The following is a 20,370-nucleotide window of genomic DNA, read 5'->3' as shown; positions in this document are numbered from 1 at the left end:
TTCTTCCGTATCACTAACTCACTCGTCTCAAAAGTGATAATGTCGCCGTCGTTATAACCACATAATTATGTTTTAGACGTTAAGAAAGTTTGAATTTGTTTTGGAGGAAATAAGCAGCAATAAGTGAGAATATAAAAAGAGGAGATACAGGTAAGGAATGCAAAAGATTTTCTGGAACATGTTCGGTAAGACATAACTGCGTCAATAAATCCTGCGAGTGCTGTTACCGGCTCTTTTCAGACTACTTGACAGGGGCGTGGGAGTAGCTGTGTTTGAAACAGGGCAAGTGGCGAGTAGCATCTTGACCATTGTGCGTTGCTCCTCTGTCACGTAGCTCATTACACGCTATGAGTTACGACGTCAGTGGAATAACATAGCTCCGCTATTCGAGCCGATGTTTCGCTCACAAGGGAACCGCCGATACTCATAATGAATTCGGAGGTCTAGATGGTCAAATGTTTACTTACACACATACACACACAAACTGCATTACCATCAAAGGAACGAAAAGTAAAGGCTAAGGAAAATTCGGAACTGCAAATACATCAATAAATTCCAAGAAAGAACTGTACTTAATCGTCTATGAGGACTGGAAATACCTTTCCAAGAGGGAATCGTAATTAAAGAGCGAGTAACTTCGGATTGCGTTATTTTCATTTTGATGATCCAGCAGCCCTCAGCAACTAATACAACCTTACGATGTCCGTTTTTAAAAGCAGGTACCGGTACAGAATTTGATCAAAGAGCTTTAAAATTGCTCTTATCGAAAGAGAAATCACATGTCGAGAAGACCGCATCAAATCACATTCCATTGTACATCACCGGCTACCCTATCCTAGGCAGTACTAGGCCGACTGATGCTTTATCTATAGCTTGCTGCCAAACTGTGCAACAAGAGAGGACGTCGTATGTGTATAAACCAAGTTTATTTTTCAATTGAAACTTTACAACAACTGTGCAGCTGTGATAATACGCCGTTTATAACACGTGCAAGACGCCGAGAAAATTACTGCTTTCCCGGTTGTCATTATTAATATCATAAAAGCGCATGTAAATCATCAACTGTAAAATAACGAAGTAATTTTACGTACTTAATTCTGGTGTACTCTTTGCAATCCCTTGCTGAAAGTAATATGTAATCCAGGTTTTCCTCTGCCTTTCCTTTTGACGGGTTCCATGAGAATATTAATCAAACAATATATTGAGCATTATTCTGGGTGACTTGCAGTGTAAGCTGCGTAGAAACCGAAAGTAAAAGAAGAAAAAGTTTTCGCATGCAGACTGCACCCAGATACAACAACCGCTGCGTGCAAACTACGCTAACACAAATGGTTCATGATCCGCTCGACACCCGCCAGAAGGGCTATTTTTGTTCTGAACACTTATCAATGTATAGCTCCAACTTCCGTCGTTTTCATTTCCGGCTAAGCTCCGCGTATATCATAAATCTGGGCGAAACCGTAGACGGGGAGCAGGCGCGGCCTCCTCGTCAGAACGGCATAGCGGAGGCGGTGAGTCACGCTGCGAGCCCACGCACCGCACACCCAGCTGCCCCCTCGTTAGCAAACTGATCCACGCATAGTTTGCGTCCGCGAGCGACCGAAAGAAGACGAGACAGTAAGTCTAAGCAGAAACCCGCAGTTGCTCTGCAGCAACGATGACAGTTACGTAATTCAAGAAGCAGCTGTCGCGCGAAATAGAGACATTGGAAATGCGCTGTCCTCGAATAAAGTAGGTCGACGAGCTGCTATTGGCAAAATTAGACGAATTCACTGTTAGTCTAAGAAGTAAAAGTCATAGCTAAGTGTTTCACATCCGTCCCCAATACACCATATAGTCAGGATGGCCGAGCGGTCTAAGGCGCTGCGTTCAGGTCGCAGTCCACTTCTGTGGGCGTGGGTTCGAATCCCACTTCTGACAAAAGTTTTTAACTGCGTAGTCACGTTACATTGTGCTTACTAAAGACTAAAATGATTCGACTCGCAGCACTGTGATGTCATTCAAACAACTAAACGCTTCAGACTCTGGCAATGTTTATTTTGCTCTCTCACAGACATTGAAGATAAAATCAGCTGTTGTGGTGTTATGCTCTATTTACTCTACTCCCACAATTACATTCACCAATGATCTTAGTAGTCAACATAACAAATAAAATTCGATATAACAAAAAATATTACCAATGATATAATCATGAGCTGAATGTAATCTTTTTTACGTCGTCAAAAAATTAATTGGTTTGTCTTGCCTCATTTCTTTATTATTATCGATTTTATGTATCAACTATTTATCATGCAGTACAGTATTTTCGTTAGTAATTTCCGTTTTTGAGAATTACTTAGGAGCTGTCTATAATGTAGTGGTGCCATTTTTTGTTTCTTACGTTAATGTCTCCATTTTCTGATTAGTTTTACAACATTTTCCACATGGTACAGCATCTCTCTTTCTAAAAGTAATGATAGAGAAAGTTAGATAGTAAAGATTAAAGTTTTCCAAATGTAAGTGCCAGCAAGGAAGTCACTCTTTATCGATGAAAATTTCAGACAAAAGAGAATACAAGCTTTCGACATATGTTTCTACACAAGAATGCTGAAGCTTAGATGAACGGATAGCATAAATAACAGAGAGCTAGTGTCTCGAGTTGTAAAGAAGAGATATCTGTAGCATAATTATAAAAGGCATCAGTTGGTAGGACACAATCTGAGCCATCAAGGTGTCTTCAGTTTGGTAAACGAGGGAAGTGTAGAGGGTAAAAACTGTCGAGGCAGACCAAGACGAGAATACAGTGTGCAGGTTTGAAATGGCTGTAGGCTGCAGTAGTTTGCAGAGATGAATAAGCCTGCACAGAACAGACTTGGGGGGAGAACTGCATCAAATCAGTCTTCGGACTGAAGACCACAACTACCGAAGCTTGTCTGAAGTTTGTCTAGTTGACTACAGAAGTTTGTCTGTCTTGTATCACATATCCGCACTGGCTGCCATCGGCTGGATTAAAACACCTCTCTATCTTACTTCCGTTACCGGAAAATTTCGGCTGTGAAGTAATTTTGAAATGGTTGCGTTAAGTACAGCCGATCAAAATCAAAACACTTGTCTTAGAGACAAAGAACTCTTCAGATCTTATCTGGCCTAAACATAGGTTGGCCGCATTACCGCACTTAGCAATTAAATGCCCTACGCAAAGAGTACCTGAATAGTAGTGATATGACATACCACTTAGAAGAGTTAGATGTGAAGGAGCACAAGTGAATTTAATCTTCATTTTGCTATACTTTGAGCTGATAATGCTGACCAATCAGTAGCTGCGCAGCCATTATCTGATGTAGTTTAATACGACTTAAACAACGATGTAGGAAACCTAATCGTGAATACTGTCTTGGAGAACTCACGTTTACACAAGCCCTTTTGCAAATGAAAGGCATTTCCTAAGCACACACTGAGCGAAGTGATTACTATAATGTTGAGGTAAGGTTATCCCACAATAGTAAATTATTTTCAACTATTACATGGGCTACAGACTTTTCGTCGAGTGGACCCAACCGCCCGTAGCCAAAGATTTTAATGATATACTTCCGCGGTTCCGATTCCTAACTACAACGCAAGTCGATCTGGTAGCAGCATGACGAGCAGAAGAGTTAGTTAAAAAGCTGTGTGACGAGCAGGAATCTGCTGTAAACAGCACTCAGTTTCTACAAATGCTGTTCAGAAGGCCGTGAACACCTTGAACGACTGGAGATAGGACGCCTATATTCATAGGACATGTACCTTTGTATGTTCTGCAGAAATGATTAGCATTTGAAGCACGTCGGTTAGCGGGTTCAAGGTCAACATCAATATCGCGGTGCAACGCCATCTACCGGTACAATGTGTCTGCAGTTCTCGTTGTCGTTATAAAGCGAATGGATCAGCGTGACTTCAACAGGCGTGCAGGAGGCGTCGCAGTCGTATACGCGAACCGTGTCATCAAATCAGTGAGTTTGAAAGGGTGCGCATTATTGGCATGAGAGAATGTGAAGCATCCATCTGGGTAACAGCTGCTCGTGTGGGACGAAGTGTTTCGGCAGTGGAACAGGAATGCCATTTAACACGACCTGACGAGTCAGGTCACACCACCCAGACCACTCCCCGTGAAGATCAACTCCTCATCCAAATGGCACTGCAGAACAGAGCTGCGTGCTCCGTGGCTCTGACGCAGCAGTGCAACAGAGTAACACATCGTACACTTTCAGCGCTGGAAGTCAGTAGCAGTTTTGTAAGACATGAGTTACTTGCCTTCTCTGCCTACCTTTGACGAATTTATAGAAACGTGCTAGACGTCAATGGTGTATGGAACGACGTCACTGGGGCCAGGAATGACGTCAGGTAGTGTTTTCGGAAGAATCCAGGTCCTGTTTGTTTGAAAATGATGGGCACACTTTGGTTCCTCTCAGACAAGGGGAGCGCCATCACAGTGAGGGGATTTGCACAAGATATACAGCGCCAAGTCAAGGCCTTGCGGTGTGATGATCTATTGGGTATCTACGTCTACATGGATACTCTGCAAATCACATTTAAGTGCCTGGCAGAGGGTTCATCGAACCACCTTCACAATTCTCTGTTATCCCGTACAGCGCGCGAAAGAACGAACACCTATGTCTTTCCGTACGTACCTTCAATATATTATTATTTTATGTTAATTATTTCCTGTATGGACATCGATTATCTATGAGACCTAAGACGTTTGTTTTCCCTGCACTCGATTTCCGATGCCTGTTTCATGTTATGATGTTCTATAATTGTGAACTCTTAGTTTACAATAGAGACATAGGTATAACTTCTTACATTCTTCAGCCTTTTGCACTAAGATATTAAGTTATAGATTCGATACTATATGTGCCGCTTACCAGAAGTGTACAGAAGATATTTATGTTTTGTCGATGAAATTTGTCTTGCCACCTATACTGAAAGCCTCTGTACCCGTGGTCGTACGTTTCACCGATTTGTATATCTAACTATCCATGTCTCTCACATAACTGTTACTATGAGGCAGATATACACTCTGAAATCACATTTCCTTGTATTTTTATCTCTTACTGACCGCTAAAATTTTCCGACGTATTTATGTACGTGTAACATTCACAATGGTTCAAATGGCTCTGAGCACTATGGGACTTAACATTTGAGGTCATCATCCCCTAGAACTTAGAACTGCTTAAACCTAACTGACCTAAGGACATAACACATATCCATGCTCGACGCAGGATTCGAACCTGCGACAGTAGCCGTCGCGGGGTTCCGGACTGAAGCGCCTCGAACCGCTCGGGCACCAGGCCGGCTGGCCGAATACACTGAAGCAAACAACAGCACACTGTTAGATATCTAATTCTTTATAACAAGGGAAGCAGGAAACTTGATTATCGGGGATGATTAGAGATGGACAAACTAACTCAGTGAGACAAAGATGAGACGGAAGTTCAACTGTGGTTTTCTTGAGGAAATCACTCAGTTATTCATTTGCAGCGTTTTAGGGAGGCCATTCACAATTGGATTTGAACAATTTTCCAACCGGACACGTGTGGGTAATTGTAATCACTGTGCCACCTCTCTCAAGTTATTTGTTATGCCCCATTATACTTCAGTGTGAAATAAAGGCGAGTCAATGATGTAACTTTATTTGGTTAACACGTCACATTTGCTTCTTTTTGTTGCGCAAGGAAAGAAGCCGTCATCTCTATAAAGAGGCGAAAATCTCATTCCAGCTGACTCACTAAACGGGACGTTTTAAGAACATGAGTAATAAGGACGTAATTTTGTGGTTTCTCGCCAACTGCAGACGTCAAATTAGGTCTTTACCTTCAGTAAGATGGCTAATGGTACAATTTGCGCGCTTCTGCTGCCGACATCGACGAGATATTCTCTTCTAGGTATTCTGATGGAGAATTTTATTCTACTTTCCTACTCTAGGCACTGCAATGAAGACCCCTGCTTACGGTAATTTATTTTAACTGCAGTATAATATTCTTTCAGGTAGAGGAGAGTGTCGTATTCGTAAGATAGTCTACTTAGTCAAGTTTCCTAATCGGCGTTTCCATCTAGCGACCAATCTTAGAATCGCATCACGAATCGCGCAGTGTACATCGTCGTAAGCAGTTTCTTGTATGTTCCACTGTGTCTGTCGTAATGAGACATGAGGTAGTGTTACGTGTAATGACACTAGATATTACGAGTCCTACATATTACTTGCAGTATAATTTATTAAAACTATTTTTAGAATATGATTAATTCGTCAGTTACAGTTTTACGTTGAGTAAAACCCTGTATACACGATGAACATTAATAAAACCGGAAAATTGCAGGTAAGGCTTCCTGATTGGAAAGGGAGGAAAAAAGGTCCTATGAACATATGTCTGGAAATGCATCGTTTCCACGGTAGATGTCTCTGACGAATGAAAGTTCCTCTGACTACGTGTTGTGTGTTCCTTGTCTGTTGCAGGCTGTGTGACTGACGCAGCTTATTGTAAGCAGCAGAATGGCCCGCTATTCAACTCAGGAAGAAACCGAGATGGTGTTTCTGTTCAGCCAAGCAGATGGAAACGGTAGAACTCGGTCCTCCAGATCCGGTGTACGCACAGTTCGCCTGGTCCCTGAACGTTTGTCTGTCTATCCATGATCACACAAACGCCCAGAAAGGACTTCAAATGTTGTGTGAAGTGGCTGTCATCTGTGAGGGTACTTAATTTGGTATAGCCGTGCAACCTCTCGACCGTTTCTATCTGCTTGGCCATACAGAACCACCACCCCGGCCTGTTCCCGACATTAATACCGGACCGTTCTGCTGCTGACATTGCGCTCCGTCAATCTCACAGCCTGCAGCACACGAGGAACACACAACACGTGGTCAGAAGAACCTTCATTCGTCAGAGCCATCGATGGCAGCGATGCATTTCTGCACACATGTACATCGGAAAGTTTTTCCTCCATTTCCAGTAAGGAATCCGTTCCTGCAGATCGTCGGTTTTATTAATATCCACCCTGTATTTTTTAAAAATGAGTTTCCTTAATGTCTTAACAGTTCGCCGTATCTTAAAATGGAAATTTGTGTTAGTTGCCATTAGCATCAGTTTAATCTGTTCCTAACTTGTAACTGGTCTTTCATATTAACTCTTCTTAATTTGACTTCACTTACTGATCCTATCAGTGTGTAGTATAGCAATAATGTATTACATGGATTATAAATACAGTACTGACGACATTTTCTCGTTTATAAGATTTTTAAAATTGAATATAGTGTTTGTTTATAGGTAATGACCATGTGCGTAGCAAGAGCTCAAATGGCAAACCAGTACTAAACAAAGAAGGGACAGCTGAAAGGTCGGAGGAATATAGAGAAGAGTTGTACAAGGGCAATGAACTTGAAGGCACATTTATGAAAAGGGAAGAGCAAGTAAATAAATATAAGATTCCAGAAGAATTTGACAGTGCATTGAAGACCCCTGGAGTAGACGACAGAAAACATTCCTTCGAATTACTGAGATTCTTCAGGCCAAAAGTATTCCACTTTGCTTGCAAGCTACATCGTGAGACAGGCGAAATACCCTCTGCCCTCTGAAGTGTGAATATTACTAAATTATAACTTTAACCATTTCGTGGTTGGTTGAATACACTAAGTCCCACTAATGAAATACGCAGTTTTCAGTCATGGGACGTCTATATCTCACATGTGTCTTGCGCTAGCAGGTACCGAGGTGCTGTCAGAAATTGGAGAAAAATGCTATGGATTATGGGGTGAATATGTAGAAGACTGAAGCATCAAATGGGATGGTACTGTGTGTTTATACTGTGTCTGTTTTACGAAAATCAGTTCAGATCACCATCTTCTCAATTCCAAGAATTGGGAAAAAAGGAAATTTACATAATCTGTAGGTCAGCTTTTTTTATTCATACGGTATTTAACGTTTTTACCTAGTGTGATTAATAGTTCTTGTTTTGTGAGTATGTCTTGTAAATCTTGGATGTAATTAGTGTCAAAAGTACTTTTTTTCGTAAACTGTTCCAACAAATAATGCAACTTGTATAAAGCAAATTTTTCAAAAACAATTTGTAGACGGCAAACTGTTTTGGATAACGAAGCAATGGGATTAATAAACATAGCAAAAAAATAAATGAAGCGGTATCACTATGATCGATAGAACGTTACAAAGTGAAACCACTTTTTACGTTTCAGTCATTGATATTTTGATCAGTTTAATCCTATCTTCTACATAGCTCATATTGTGCTAAGCTTTCAACCTACATATCCATGTCCTACGTCACCAATAATTTGTTTTGCATATTTTTAACTTCGTCTGCTCCTACAGTCGCTCAAGTGTTACTTTCCTTTTCAACTCAGCGATACATCTCACACAAATAGCCAGTTGCTTCTCCTGGTAATGCTTTTCCATACCGACGTATATGATCGCGAATTCTCTGTAGTAGTTCTTCATTTTGCACTTCATAATCACCAGATGTATTTTCTTACGTTTTGCATTTACTGAGCATTGCGCAGTACTGACTGTTACATCTGAACATATCTGTATATTTCATGAAGCCACCATGAGAACAGATTCATCTCACCGTTATCACGCTGCTTATACTGGAAAATCGGTCCTGAAGACGGTTGTAGCGTACTGTTGAAACCGGCAGCTGTATGAGTAAAACCTGTGATTGCCATCTGGTTCAGTACCCTATTGCATTACCGACAGGAAAGAATACTGTGGGCGTAGTAGTCAGTAAAGTGTTTATCCAGAGTTTTTTTTTACGATTTGTTAGGCGCAAAAGAAAAGTGAGCATAAACGGCTGTAGGTAACTGCCGTAAATGCAATCTTAGGTTGGATACTATACTACACAAACGGACGTTAGACCAGGGCGTGCTGATAGGATCCGGGTCTGCGTGGCTGGGGTTTCGGAATACAGGTAATGAGTACATTTTCCTACACGACCAACTTGTTAATGAACCTACTAGTCGATTAAATACGTGACTGCACCAGCTGAAACTAGACCTGATTACTCCTCTTGCATTTCATCTACTCTGTACGATCTAGTTTAAGAAAAGATTTCTTGCAGGTGGTTACCTCAAGGGCGAAAAGTTAGCTCGCCTCAGACCAGGCGATCTATTAAGATCCAGTTTTCAGAGAGTGCTGTTGATGTGTAACAGGGTCGTAGTTTTACGACCCTGTAACTCATCTTTCTGATACATCAGCTTCTGAAAGTCGGTGAGACTTTAGCCCTTTTACTGAGATGATGGCTTCGTTCTGATAAGCTGAATCGTATTACTCAAGTACAGTATACAAATTCCTTCTTATTTATTTAAAACTATAGTATAATTTAATATCAGACTTTACTCGATTGAGGTTGCAAAGTACAGTGGTGTGCAAAACTTAAGGACGAAGGTAACTTTCGATTGTGTGACTATCGAGTGTTATAGCTCGACGAAACTTTGACCGAATATAGATAGACCTGTTACCAGATAATACAGCACTGTATATAAAGTAAAAGAAAAAGTACGCAATGCGACGAACAGAAGAAACACTTTTAATCAAAAACAATAATTACAAGTCACTGCGATTTACACTTAAGAACCAAAGAAACTGCTACACCCGACTAATATCGTGTAGGGCCCCCGGGAACTCGCAGAAGTGCCGCAACACGACGCAGGATAGACTCGATTAATGTCTGAAGAGGTGCCGGGGTAAATTAACACCATGAATCCTGCAGGGCTGTCCACAAATCCGTAAGAGAACGAGGGGACTGAGATCTCTTCCAAACGGAACGTTGCAAGGCACGCTAGATATGCTCAGCAATTTTCATGTCTGGAGAGATTGGTGTTTAAACTCAGAAGAGTGTTCCTAGAGCCACTCTGTAGAAATAATGAACGTGTGGGTTGTCGCCTTGTCCCGCTGGAATTTCCCACGTCCGTCTAAATGCACAGTGGACATGAATGGATGCTGGTGATTAGACAGGATGCTTACGTACGTGTCACTCGTCAGAGTCGAGTCTAGAGGCATCAGGGGTCTCATATCACTCCAACTGCACACGCCCCACACCATTACAGAGCCTTCACCACTTGAACAGTTCCCTGTCTACATGTAGGTCCATGAATTCATGAGGTTGTCTCCATACCAGTATACGTCCATCGGCTGGAAACAATTTGAAATGAGACTCGCGCGACCAAGCAACGTGTTCCCAGTCGTCAACAGTCCAATGTGGGTGTTGACGGGCCCAGGCGAGGCGTAAAGCTTTGTGTCGTGCAGTCATCAAGTGTACACGAGTGGGTCTTCGGCCCCAAGAGCCCATATCGATGATGTTTCGTTGAATGGTTCGCACGCTGACACTTGTTGATGGCACACCACTTGAACAGTTCCCTGTCTACATGTAGGTCCATGAATTCATGAGGTTGTCTCCATACCAGTATACGTCCATCGGCTGGAAACAATTTGAAATGAGACTCGCGCGACCAAGCAACGTGTTCCCAGTCGTCAACAGTCCAATGTGGGTGTTGACGGGCCCAGGCGAGCTTTGTGTCGTGCAGTCATCAAGTGTACACGAGTGGGTCTTCGGCCCCGAGAGCCCATATCGATGATGTTTCGTTGAATGGTTCGCACGCTGACACTTGTTGATGGCACAGCATTGAAATCTGCAACAATTTGCGGAAGGTTTGCACTTATATCACGTTGAAGGATTGTCTTCAGTCGTCGTTGGCTCCGTACTCGCAGGATATTTTCCCGGCCGCAGCGATCGCGGAGATTTGATGTTTCACCTGACTGCTGATATTGACGATATACTCTTGAAATGGTGACACGAGAAAATCCCCACTTCGTCGTTACCTCGGAGATGCTGTATCGCATCGCTCGTGCGCGTCTGTAAAACCACGTTCAAACTCACTTAAATCTTGATAACCTGGCATTGTAGCAGCAGTAAACGATCTAAGAACTACACCAGACACTTGCTTCCTTATAGAGGCGTTTGCCGACCGGAGCGCCGTGTTCTACCTGTTTACGTATCTCTGTTATTGAATACGCATGCCTATACCAGTTTCTTTGGCGCTTCCATGTATAAGGTGATGAGGACTGAAGGTTCTTGGTTTCAACGCGGATGCACACAGCGCCCAATGTGTTACTGCGAGTAAGAGCTTCAGGGGTAGCTGACGCAACGTCAGTAGCGTATAACAGGCAGGGTATTTGGGTCGGCCGGGAAGAGTGTTCAGATGCCCGAAGCGGTCGGTGTGGCTTCCGGCAGCTGTCTCAACGTAACCAAATCGGTCGCCATGCCCATAGGAGACGGGATGACCCCAGCTTGTGTCGAATCCCTACAGCTTCGTGGCACTATCAACTGTCTCGGAATAGAGTTTCACGACGACATACGGCTCACTGCTGCGCTTAACTACCGCCGCTTATTACAACAAATTCGGGTCGAGATCTTCAAACTTCGTCTGCGGATCCTCGACATTCTCCAAAGGACACACTTTGTCAATATTTACCTTGCATCGCGCGTTCCACACATAGCGCGTATTCTTCCAATACCGTTACTGATGGATCGACATCTATTAGTGGCATTCGGAGCCTACGTCAGTACCGGCATGCTCTTCAAAGTCAGTTATGAGTCACTGATCCTTCCCCCAGAAAGGGGAGGTCTTGGTCTAGTCCATGTCCACGACAGAGCTGTGGCCCTGTATGTCAGCTGACACATCAAGCTGTGGCGCCACTATCTGGAAAGTTTGACAGGTTTGCTGCTGGAGTCCTTAGCTCCACCCTCCCTCATACCCCCACTAACGACGCATGACATACCCCCACCCTTCTACTACTTCGGAATCTTTTACATTGGACGCAGCTATGTCCGTATCGCAGTACCACCGACAAAACAGGCGTGGGCGCGGGATGTATATCGTGTCCTACAACAGAGGCGCCCACCAAAAATCGTGGAGACCAAAATCCCTCAGTTTAATTGGAAGGTGGTGTGGCGGACGATACAAGCGGTTACATTGGACACAGACGTCCAATCCACGTGGTACATCACAGTCAATGGTAAACAGATCACCCGATGACGCCTCCACAATGTAAACATGGCGGAATCGCCTCTATGTGTAGACTGCGGGTTGCCAGACACGGACGAACTCGGTCTCACATGTGGCGCCGCAGAAGACGTATGGCGCTTGGTGTGACAAATTTTGTCGTATTTTCTACGAGTGACTCCGGAACACATTACACCTCGGTTTCTACTATTTCCGTGTCGACGGTATTTCCCGCGCACTAAGTCACGTGGATCCGTGCGCGTGCGGTACACTACTTATTTCACAATGGACCTCAAGATGTATTCGACTTTTGGAACTACCTATAAGAACGTCATTGCAAGATCGTTCGGAACCCAAAATACAGACAGTATTTTTCTAAGTACTTACGGAGTGCCCTACGCGACCCTCCACGCAGCTGGATCATCAACAGGTAGGAGAAGACACCCATTGAGTGAGCTGACAAGACTAAGTTCGAGTCTCGGTGGAATAACATACGACATACGTGAAGACGTAACTGGATGATGAAACTTAAGCTGAGTAGCGACGCACCCTTCTGCTTCATGTACGCCGCACTTTTTTTTCGTTTTTTCCATATACATTACCTCGGTGTAAGAACGTGCCGAGATATTGTTTTGTTTACTCAGAGCACGATGCGGTGCTAGGTACATTTATTTTTTCTGTCGTATAAAGTAATCAAATTAAGAATAAATTAAAAACAGTAAATAAATAAATAAACAAAAATTTAAAAATTCCCACAAAACATTTCCCCTTACCATCCCTGTTCCTTGACGGGCGAGGGGTATACTGTGGCCAGTCCTCGGGTTACGACCCCTGATCACTCTGACCTCCCCGCCCTCCTCAATTTATTTTTTAAAAAAGCGGTATAAACGACCCGTAGCGTTAAGCGTGAAATCCGGGTTCGAGTCCCGGTCTGCCACGAATTTTCACCTTGTACTACTGATTCACTTCAAAGCCCAAATGCGGGTAATGTCATTAAAACCTCTCAGCAAAGTTATGTACGAGTTGTATGCGGTAGATATGCACTAAACCTCACAATAAGAAAATGAATATGTACAACTTCCCTTCGGTATACTGTAGTTGTCCAGTGCTGTAGTGGCGACTGGTTTGTTGCACTCTGGCCGGGCTACCCGCTGTTACAGTTCGCGACAGGCGACGGCCACTCCTGCCCTCAGCACGGTGTCTCCAGTTGACTCTGGCGGTGCCGTTTGCGACCGAATCGGCACACTCAAGATACCCGTCTGATGAATTTGGCACTCGAAATTTTCAGTGTGTGCGCGACGTCGGATGTGGAGAGTCCAACACGTCGGGCTCTTGCGACTCGACTGCTGTCAATTGCGTTGCTGTCGCACGCTGTGTCCAACTGTCAAAGCGACGTCCGGTACAAGTTCTCACGTCACGTGACACGCAGTACTAGTCCATTCTCCGTGGCGACGGAAGCCCTTAAGAGTATCAAGTGCTCACAACACTGACTAACCGCTGTCGGCAGTTCACGACTGTGTAGCGGTGGCCCATTTCACAGGCTTTCGTCGAGCGTGTTAGTTTAGCGATGAAGTGCGAGCCTGGAGGCCGTACGGTCGCGAGATCGATTGCCGGCCGGACAAGGTAATTTTTCAGTATGCGTTTACGCTAGCCCTCACTTGGCAGTGACGTGAAGGTGTACCTCGAACGACACTTGGCTCCGATTTCACGCTAAACTGAACGTCCCCTTTCCCTAGTCGAATTACTTGGTTCTCACATCTTGCTGCCTGCCTGCGTTGCTACCCCTCGATCACGGAATCCCGGGTTCGTTTTCCGGCCTGGTTGGGGATTTTCTCTGTCCGGGAACTTGGTGTTTGTGTTATCATTTCATCCTCATCATCATCCTTCGTGACAGTGGCTCGATTGGAGTGTGTAAAATATTGGACTGAGAAAAAATTGTGATGACCGAGTAGTTGAGCCCCACATACACCAAACATCATCATCATCGTCCCTATTGTTCAGTCTCTATATGGTTAAAATCAGGATGAAATTATATGAAAGATAAAATTCGGTGATGACGCTGTAAACCGAAGAAAGATAAAGGTGTTGCGAGGGAGTACAAATGAGATTAGTCGTAAAACTAACATCAAGAGTGAGGACCAAGAAGTCATTTCACAGGAGAGCTTCTGTGAAGTTTGGAAGGTAGGAGACGAGGCACTGACGGGTCTTGAGTCGTGTTCGGGTAGCTCATTTGGTTGAGCGCTTAGCCGCGAAAGTCAAAAGTCCCAAGTTCGCGTTTCAGTCCGGCACACAGTTTTAATCCGCCAGTAAGTTTCCGACCAAGAAGTTGTTTTTGTGAAGGAATTCTGCTACCATGGAAGCAAAACACCACAGGTCGGGAAAAGCAAGGATGATATCAAAAGCAGATTAGGACAAGCACAAGAGGGCATTTCTGGCGCAGAGAAGTCTGTTAGTATCAAACATCGGCGTTAATCTGGGGATGAAATTTCTGAGAATGTACGTCTGGAGAACAGCCTTGTATGGTAGTGAACTATGGAACCAGTAGAGAAGAGAACCCAATTATTTGTGAAGTGGTGTTGTAGGAGGATTTTAAAGACTGGATGGACTAATAAGATTTGCGAAGAAAGGAACACAATGAGATCACTGACAAGACAAAGGATCAGAATGACACGACGTGTGTAAATACATGGCGGAGTAACTTCTACGGTACTGAAGGGAACTGGAGGGGGTGTAAACTGTAGAGGAAGACAGACATTGAAAAACATCCAACAAGTATTTGGGGCTAAAGGGTACAAATAAATCATGAAAGGGAGTGGTTGGTACAAGAGAGGCCGCAGTGTATCAGTCAGAAGAACGATAACCCAAAAAAGACAGACGGTGATGCTAGGATCCTGGTCACCAATATGCGCATCTAAATCTATTTGCAGTCTGCTCGAGTGAGGACAAGTGACACTGCCGCATGTGGTTCATCCCTCCAGTGTTTACGGTGCTTTTTCACTGGTGCTGTTCTAGATTTAGGCTGTTTCTGACACCAGGATTACATTTCTTTCTCGCCGCACTCGACAATAGAGAGACGACGCACCTCTCAATACCTCCTCATTATAGGCTGTTACCCTGTACGTTACATTTAAGATATTTAAGATACAGCAGTCACACAAGCAATCACAAAACCTAGCGGTGTACGCCTTTGTTTTGCAGTTACTGCAGCGTTGCTCTTCGAATGGTGCTAAGAAAATATCGCGTACTGGGGACAAGAACAGGTGCCCCCTTCAGTTCGGAGAATTATTGCCCGTGAGAGCATAAGATATCGTGAGCTCAACACATTCTTTGGAGTACCGTTTAAATGTCAGCGGAACAAAACTGGATCCGCTATTACGCTGCATTTCAGCAGAAACCGATCATAAATCCAATTACAGCGGCTGCGCGCGTTAACCGCAAGTAACTGGCCTTGCGAAAAGCACATTAACAAAGAAGCAGATAATTACCGGTACTTCGGGGTCGGATGTTACGTTGTCATACTGTTTTTTTTGTGTTAGAGTGCTTCTTGTGGAGCTGCGTTAGTCCGTCTTTGTCTCTTTGTAGACTCTACGAACAATTACAAGACCGTCAGTTGCACGTAACAGTTCTCCTTTCAAAATTCCTTTATGTGTAACGAATGTGAGTCCACGATGAAATGCTCTGGTAAACACGAAACCTAGGAAACCGTGCGAGCGGCCGCAGAGACATTTCGTGTCTTTCGAATTAATTTAGAAGTTGTTTACGTGTTCGAGTTTGCAAGTAATGGCTGCTGCTCATGAATTTTTCTGACGACTCCCCTGAGTAAAAAATTCTCGGCATTGATCATGTTGAGCCCCACAGCTGGTGGAGACTAACGCCGGGTAATAGTGATTGCTTAATCATACTAAGCCTCACAGCAGGAGGGCTCTAACATCGGATAGTTGTGATTAAAGTGCATCAACTCTGAGAGGCCCGGTATGAGCTGTAACTATCGTAGGGCAGCGAAACTTGGTAGATAGCCTAATGCGTTAATGCTGAACCGATTTACGCTGGAACAAAATTAGTTCCAATTTTGGCCACCAGGTGCAAATAAGGCACTGTGAATGCAGGAGAGACGTATAGAAATGTTTGTGTATGTAATCGATGAGGAACGGACCTTGGACAGAAACGGACAAAGTGAGAAAATAACGTCGGTTTTGTTATAAGCAGCCGCTTGCACTATTTGTTCAATACGAGCTCCGCAGGTTTCAACGAGATTTGCACTCGGGGACCAAAATTTGAACTAAGTTTTTCTAGCTAAAACTGGTTCCGCGTCAGCGCATTAGCATATCTACTCACTTAGTAGTCAGTAGTAGCGCTTTCATTATAACCACCCGGTACAAATGATTAATGAAAACCACCACCCATGTATCAATAAACATTTACTGTGTCGCTACTGGCTCCTTTGCTTAGAAGATCATTATGTCGCCGGCTTATACTTAAACCGCGTGGTGTAACGTTGCACGTAAAATCTGGAAACGACGATAACAAATATTCTGCCAACTGTCCAGAAGCATCGCCAGTAGATATGGCTTGCTGTGGGCAGTAGACAAGTCCAATAATGATGTAGGCGTGTTGTAATGTCACTGGTTTGGTTGCGGAGTATCATTGCGGAAGGGTGCACTGCAGAGTCGAGCACGGGACTCGGATCTGCTATGGTGTGTTGTGCGTAGCTCTGCATGGGAAACGCATTATTATGGAAGTTGCGGTTGGGTTATTTTGGGGGAAGAGGCCAAACAGCTAGGTCATCGGTCTCATTGGCTTAGGGAAGGACGGGGAAGGAAGTCGGCAGTGCCCTTTCAAAGGAACCATCACGATATTTGCCTAGAGCAATTTAGGGAAACCACGGAAAACCTAAATCAGGATGACCGGACGCGGGATTGAACTGTCGTCCTCCAGAATGCTAGTCCAGTGTGCTGACCACTGCGCCATCTCGCCCGGTGTTATGGAAGTTCAAGTGTGGCTGCAAGTACTATTATTGTGGACTAATGATCTATGGAAGGGGATTCAATGAAAGGTGGGTAAGGAAGTAAATAAGTATGAGCAGTGCCGCCGATAACGTATTTGAGGATCCGCCCGTTTGCGTGTCGTACCGTACATCAGTCATCCGAATCGTGTCGGCCTCCCAAAATGAAAGTAATGTGAACCACTAAAACAGTTTACCGCAAAGGAGATCAATCCAGTGCCGGTGCCTTGTAGCGGGCGTGAGAAGATGCGTTCTGTCATCGCGTTTCCGCATCATCGACAATCAGCATCGTTGCGACGGTTTCGCGCGTGAACTGTAAATCAACTTTTACGAACAGTGTTATTTTATTAGAAGTGTCAAGAAGGACTGGTACCGGATATCTATGTGTGTGTGTGGCGAGCTTAAGAACTTTCGTCGACCATTCGGCTTCGGCATCATTAAAAATCACCCGTGTCGTGTCAATTACGCGTACGCCCGTCCAAGTGATAATTGTGGAGAGATAGTCATCATCATCACCTGTACTTGTTTTGTAAATAAACCTGCATTTTCCTGCTGCTGGTTACTTTATTTATCCCATAAGCGTTTCGCCTTCTCCAGTTGTAAGGCATCATCAGTGGGATCTATAACGATACAGTTTTGTTAGTTATAGATTATCAAACAATTCACTTCGCGATTTTTTGTAAAAAAAAATGTGCTTACGGTTTTCTGATCTGCATTTCCTCACATCTGATCAGGAAGGTCGCACTACCACTTTTATCACTGCCATATAATCAAGTCTTTGTGTTCTCGCCTTCCACACACTGTTCACCATATTTCTCACACTTTTTTGTGGTGCGCTATTGTTCTTCTGTCACTCGACGCAACTATTTAGTCGTAGACTGCTTTTCACATCCTAAATATTGCTACTACATTACGTGTTTCATCTTCTTTGGTACGTTTACCTATTTGTTGCCAATCTAACGAAGCATATGTTCGACACTAACTTCTATTTATGATGTTTATACCGTGAGTGTGTGTATGAGTGAGAGAGAGAGATAGGGGGATAGAGACGAATTTTCTTTTTGTTTGGGGGGGGGGGGGGGGGCAACAAATGGGTAAACATACCAAAGAAGATGAAACACGTAATGGAGGAGCAGTATTTAGGCTGTGAAAGGCAGTCTACGACAAAATAGTTGTATCGAGTGACAAAACAACAAACGTGGTGAACAGTGTGTGGAACACGATAACGCAAAGATGTGATTATATGGCAGTGATAAAAGTGGTAGTGCGACCTCCAGATCAGATGTGAGGAAACGCAAATCAGCAAATTATAAGTAATTACTTTTTTACAAAAAACCGCGAACTCATTGATAATCTATAACTAACAAAATTGTATCGTTACAGACCTCATTGATGATGTCTTAGAACAGGAGAAGGCGAAACGCGTATGGGATAAATAAAGTAACTAGCAGCAGTAAAAGGCAGTTTTATTTACAAAACAAGTATTTATATGCTTGCTGCGGAGGATGGCCACACAAACAAACTTATCATTACTTGTGTATCTATCACCGAAGGTTCGGCGAGAGTAGGACTGAAATACGTGTGACGGCGTGAAATACGATAGTGACAGACATTAACATCGTCACGAATACTGTACAATAATAAGGGAATCATAATTACGACCTTTCGACAAATTCACAAGAATGTTAATTGGCATCAAGACTTACTACTTAGCGTGCAAACAGTGGATCCTGCGATTTTCTTGTCGTCTCAGACGACAATTGTTCATACCAGACGTCGTAGAGTTTCGTGTTTAGTGTTGAGCGGCTCCCCTAAACCAGCTCGCCTATTTATATGCGTAATTTCAGGCAAATCAGCAGCAATGCGGAGCAGCAATAATACGACAGCCGCGGGAGTATCAAGTACGTGGAGTGTACAGGGCGCATGGGCAAATCGAGAAGAATTTAAAGGACCCCCACCAGTTGTACGCCCAGCGTGTTACGACGACAATCTCTTTAATTTATCTAAAATATCAAAACACGTAGAATTTCTTCGGTAGAGATTTTTAAAAGGACTTGCCAACGTGTTCGATTTAACGAGGACCATCACGAGGCGACTGTACTAATATCTACATCTACATCTACATGCATTCTCTTCAAATCACATTTAAGTGCCGGGCAGAGACTTTATCGAACAACCTTCACAATTCTCTATTACTCCAGTCCCGTATAGCCCGCGGAAAGAATGAACACTTACTTATATCTTGCCGTACGAGTTCTGATTGCCTTTATTTTATCGTGGTTATCGTTCCGCCCTAAGTAGGTCAGTGTCAACAAAATATTTTCGCATTCGGGGGAGACATTTGTTGATTGGATTTTCGTGAGAAAATCATGTATCATTTCTGTGACACTCTCTCCCATATTTCGCGATAACACTAAAGTGCTGCCTTTTTTTGAACTTTTTCGATGTACTCCGCCACTCCTATATGGTAACAATCCCACACCGCGCAACAGTATTCTAAAAGGGGACGAACAAGCGCAGTGTAGGCAGTCTCATTAGTGCATTAGTAGTCTGTTACATTTTCTAAGTGTCCTGCCAACATAACGCAGTCTTTGGTTAGCATTCCCGACAACATCTTCTATGTGTTCTTTCCAATTTATGTTCTTCGTAACTGTAATACCTAGGTATTTAGTTGAATTTACGGCTTTTAGATTTGACTGATATATCGTGTAACCGAAGTTTAGCGAGTTCCTTTTCGCACTCATATGGATGACCTCACACTTTTCGTTATTTAGGGTCAACTTCCACTTTTCGCACCACTCAGATATCTTTTGTAAATCGTTTTGTAGTTTGTTTTGATCTTCTGATGACTTTATTAATCGATAAACGACAGCGCCATGTGCAAACAACCGAAGACGGCTGCTCAGGTTGTCTCCCAAATCGTTTATATAGATAAGGAACAGCAAAGGGCCTATAACACTACGCCAGAAATCACTTCTGTTTTACTCGATGACTTTCCGTCAGTTACTACGAACTGTGATCTCTCTGACAGGAAATGACAGATCGAGTCACATAACTGAGACGATATTCGATAAGCACGCAATTTCACTACGAGCTGCTTGTGTGGTACAGTGTCAAAAGCCTTCCGGAAATTCAGAAATACAGAATCGATCTGAAATCCCTTGTCAATAGCACTCAGCTCTTCATGTGAATAAAGAGCTAGTTGTGTGTCACAGGAAAAATGTTTTCTAAACTCATGTTGACTTCTAGGTAATTCATAGTGTTCGAACGCAATATATGTTCTAAAATCCTGTTGCATATCGACGTTAACGATATGGGCCTGCAATTTACTGGATTGCTCCTGCTA

At 43.5% G+C, this 20,370-nt stretch overlaps 1 protein-coding gene and 1 non-coding gene across 2 annotated transcripts in view; one reads left to right on the top strand and one right to left on the bottom strand.

Annotated features, from left to right (window-relative positions):
- Window positions 1-20,370, bottom strand: part of LOC126355904 (uncharacterized) — a 578,345-nt gene that overhangs the window by 369,275 nt on the left and 188,700 nt on the right. The gene's annotated exons all lie outside the window — the stretch shown is intronic.
- Window positions 1,837-1,920, top strand: Trnal-cag (transfer RNA leucine (anticodon CAG)). The gene has a single exon. It is a non-coding gene; the product is annotated as a tRNA-Leu (tRNA).

Source organism: Schistocerca gregaria, chromosome 3 (assembly GCF_023897955.1).
Source record: "Schistocerca gregaria isolate iqSchGreg1 chromosome 3, iqSchGreg1.2, whole genome shotgun sequence".
Taxonomy (NCBI): domain Eukaryota; kingdom Metazoa; phylum Arthropoda; class Insecta; order Orthoptera; family Acrididae; genus Schistocerca; species Schistocerca gregaria.
The sequence above is the reverse complement of the archived record's forward strand: the minus strand, read 5'-3'. Positions and strand labels throughout refer to the sequence as shown.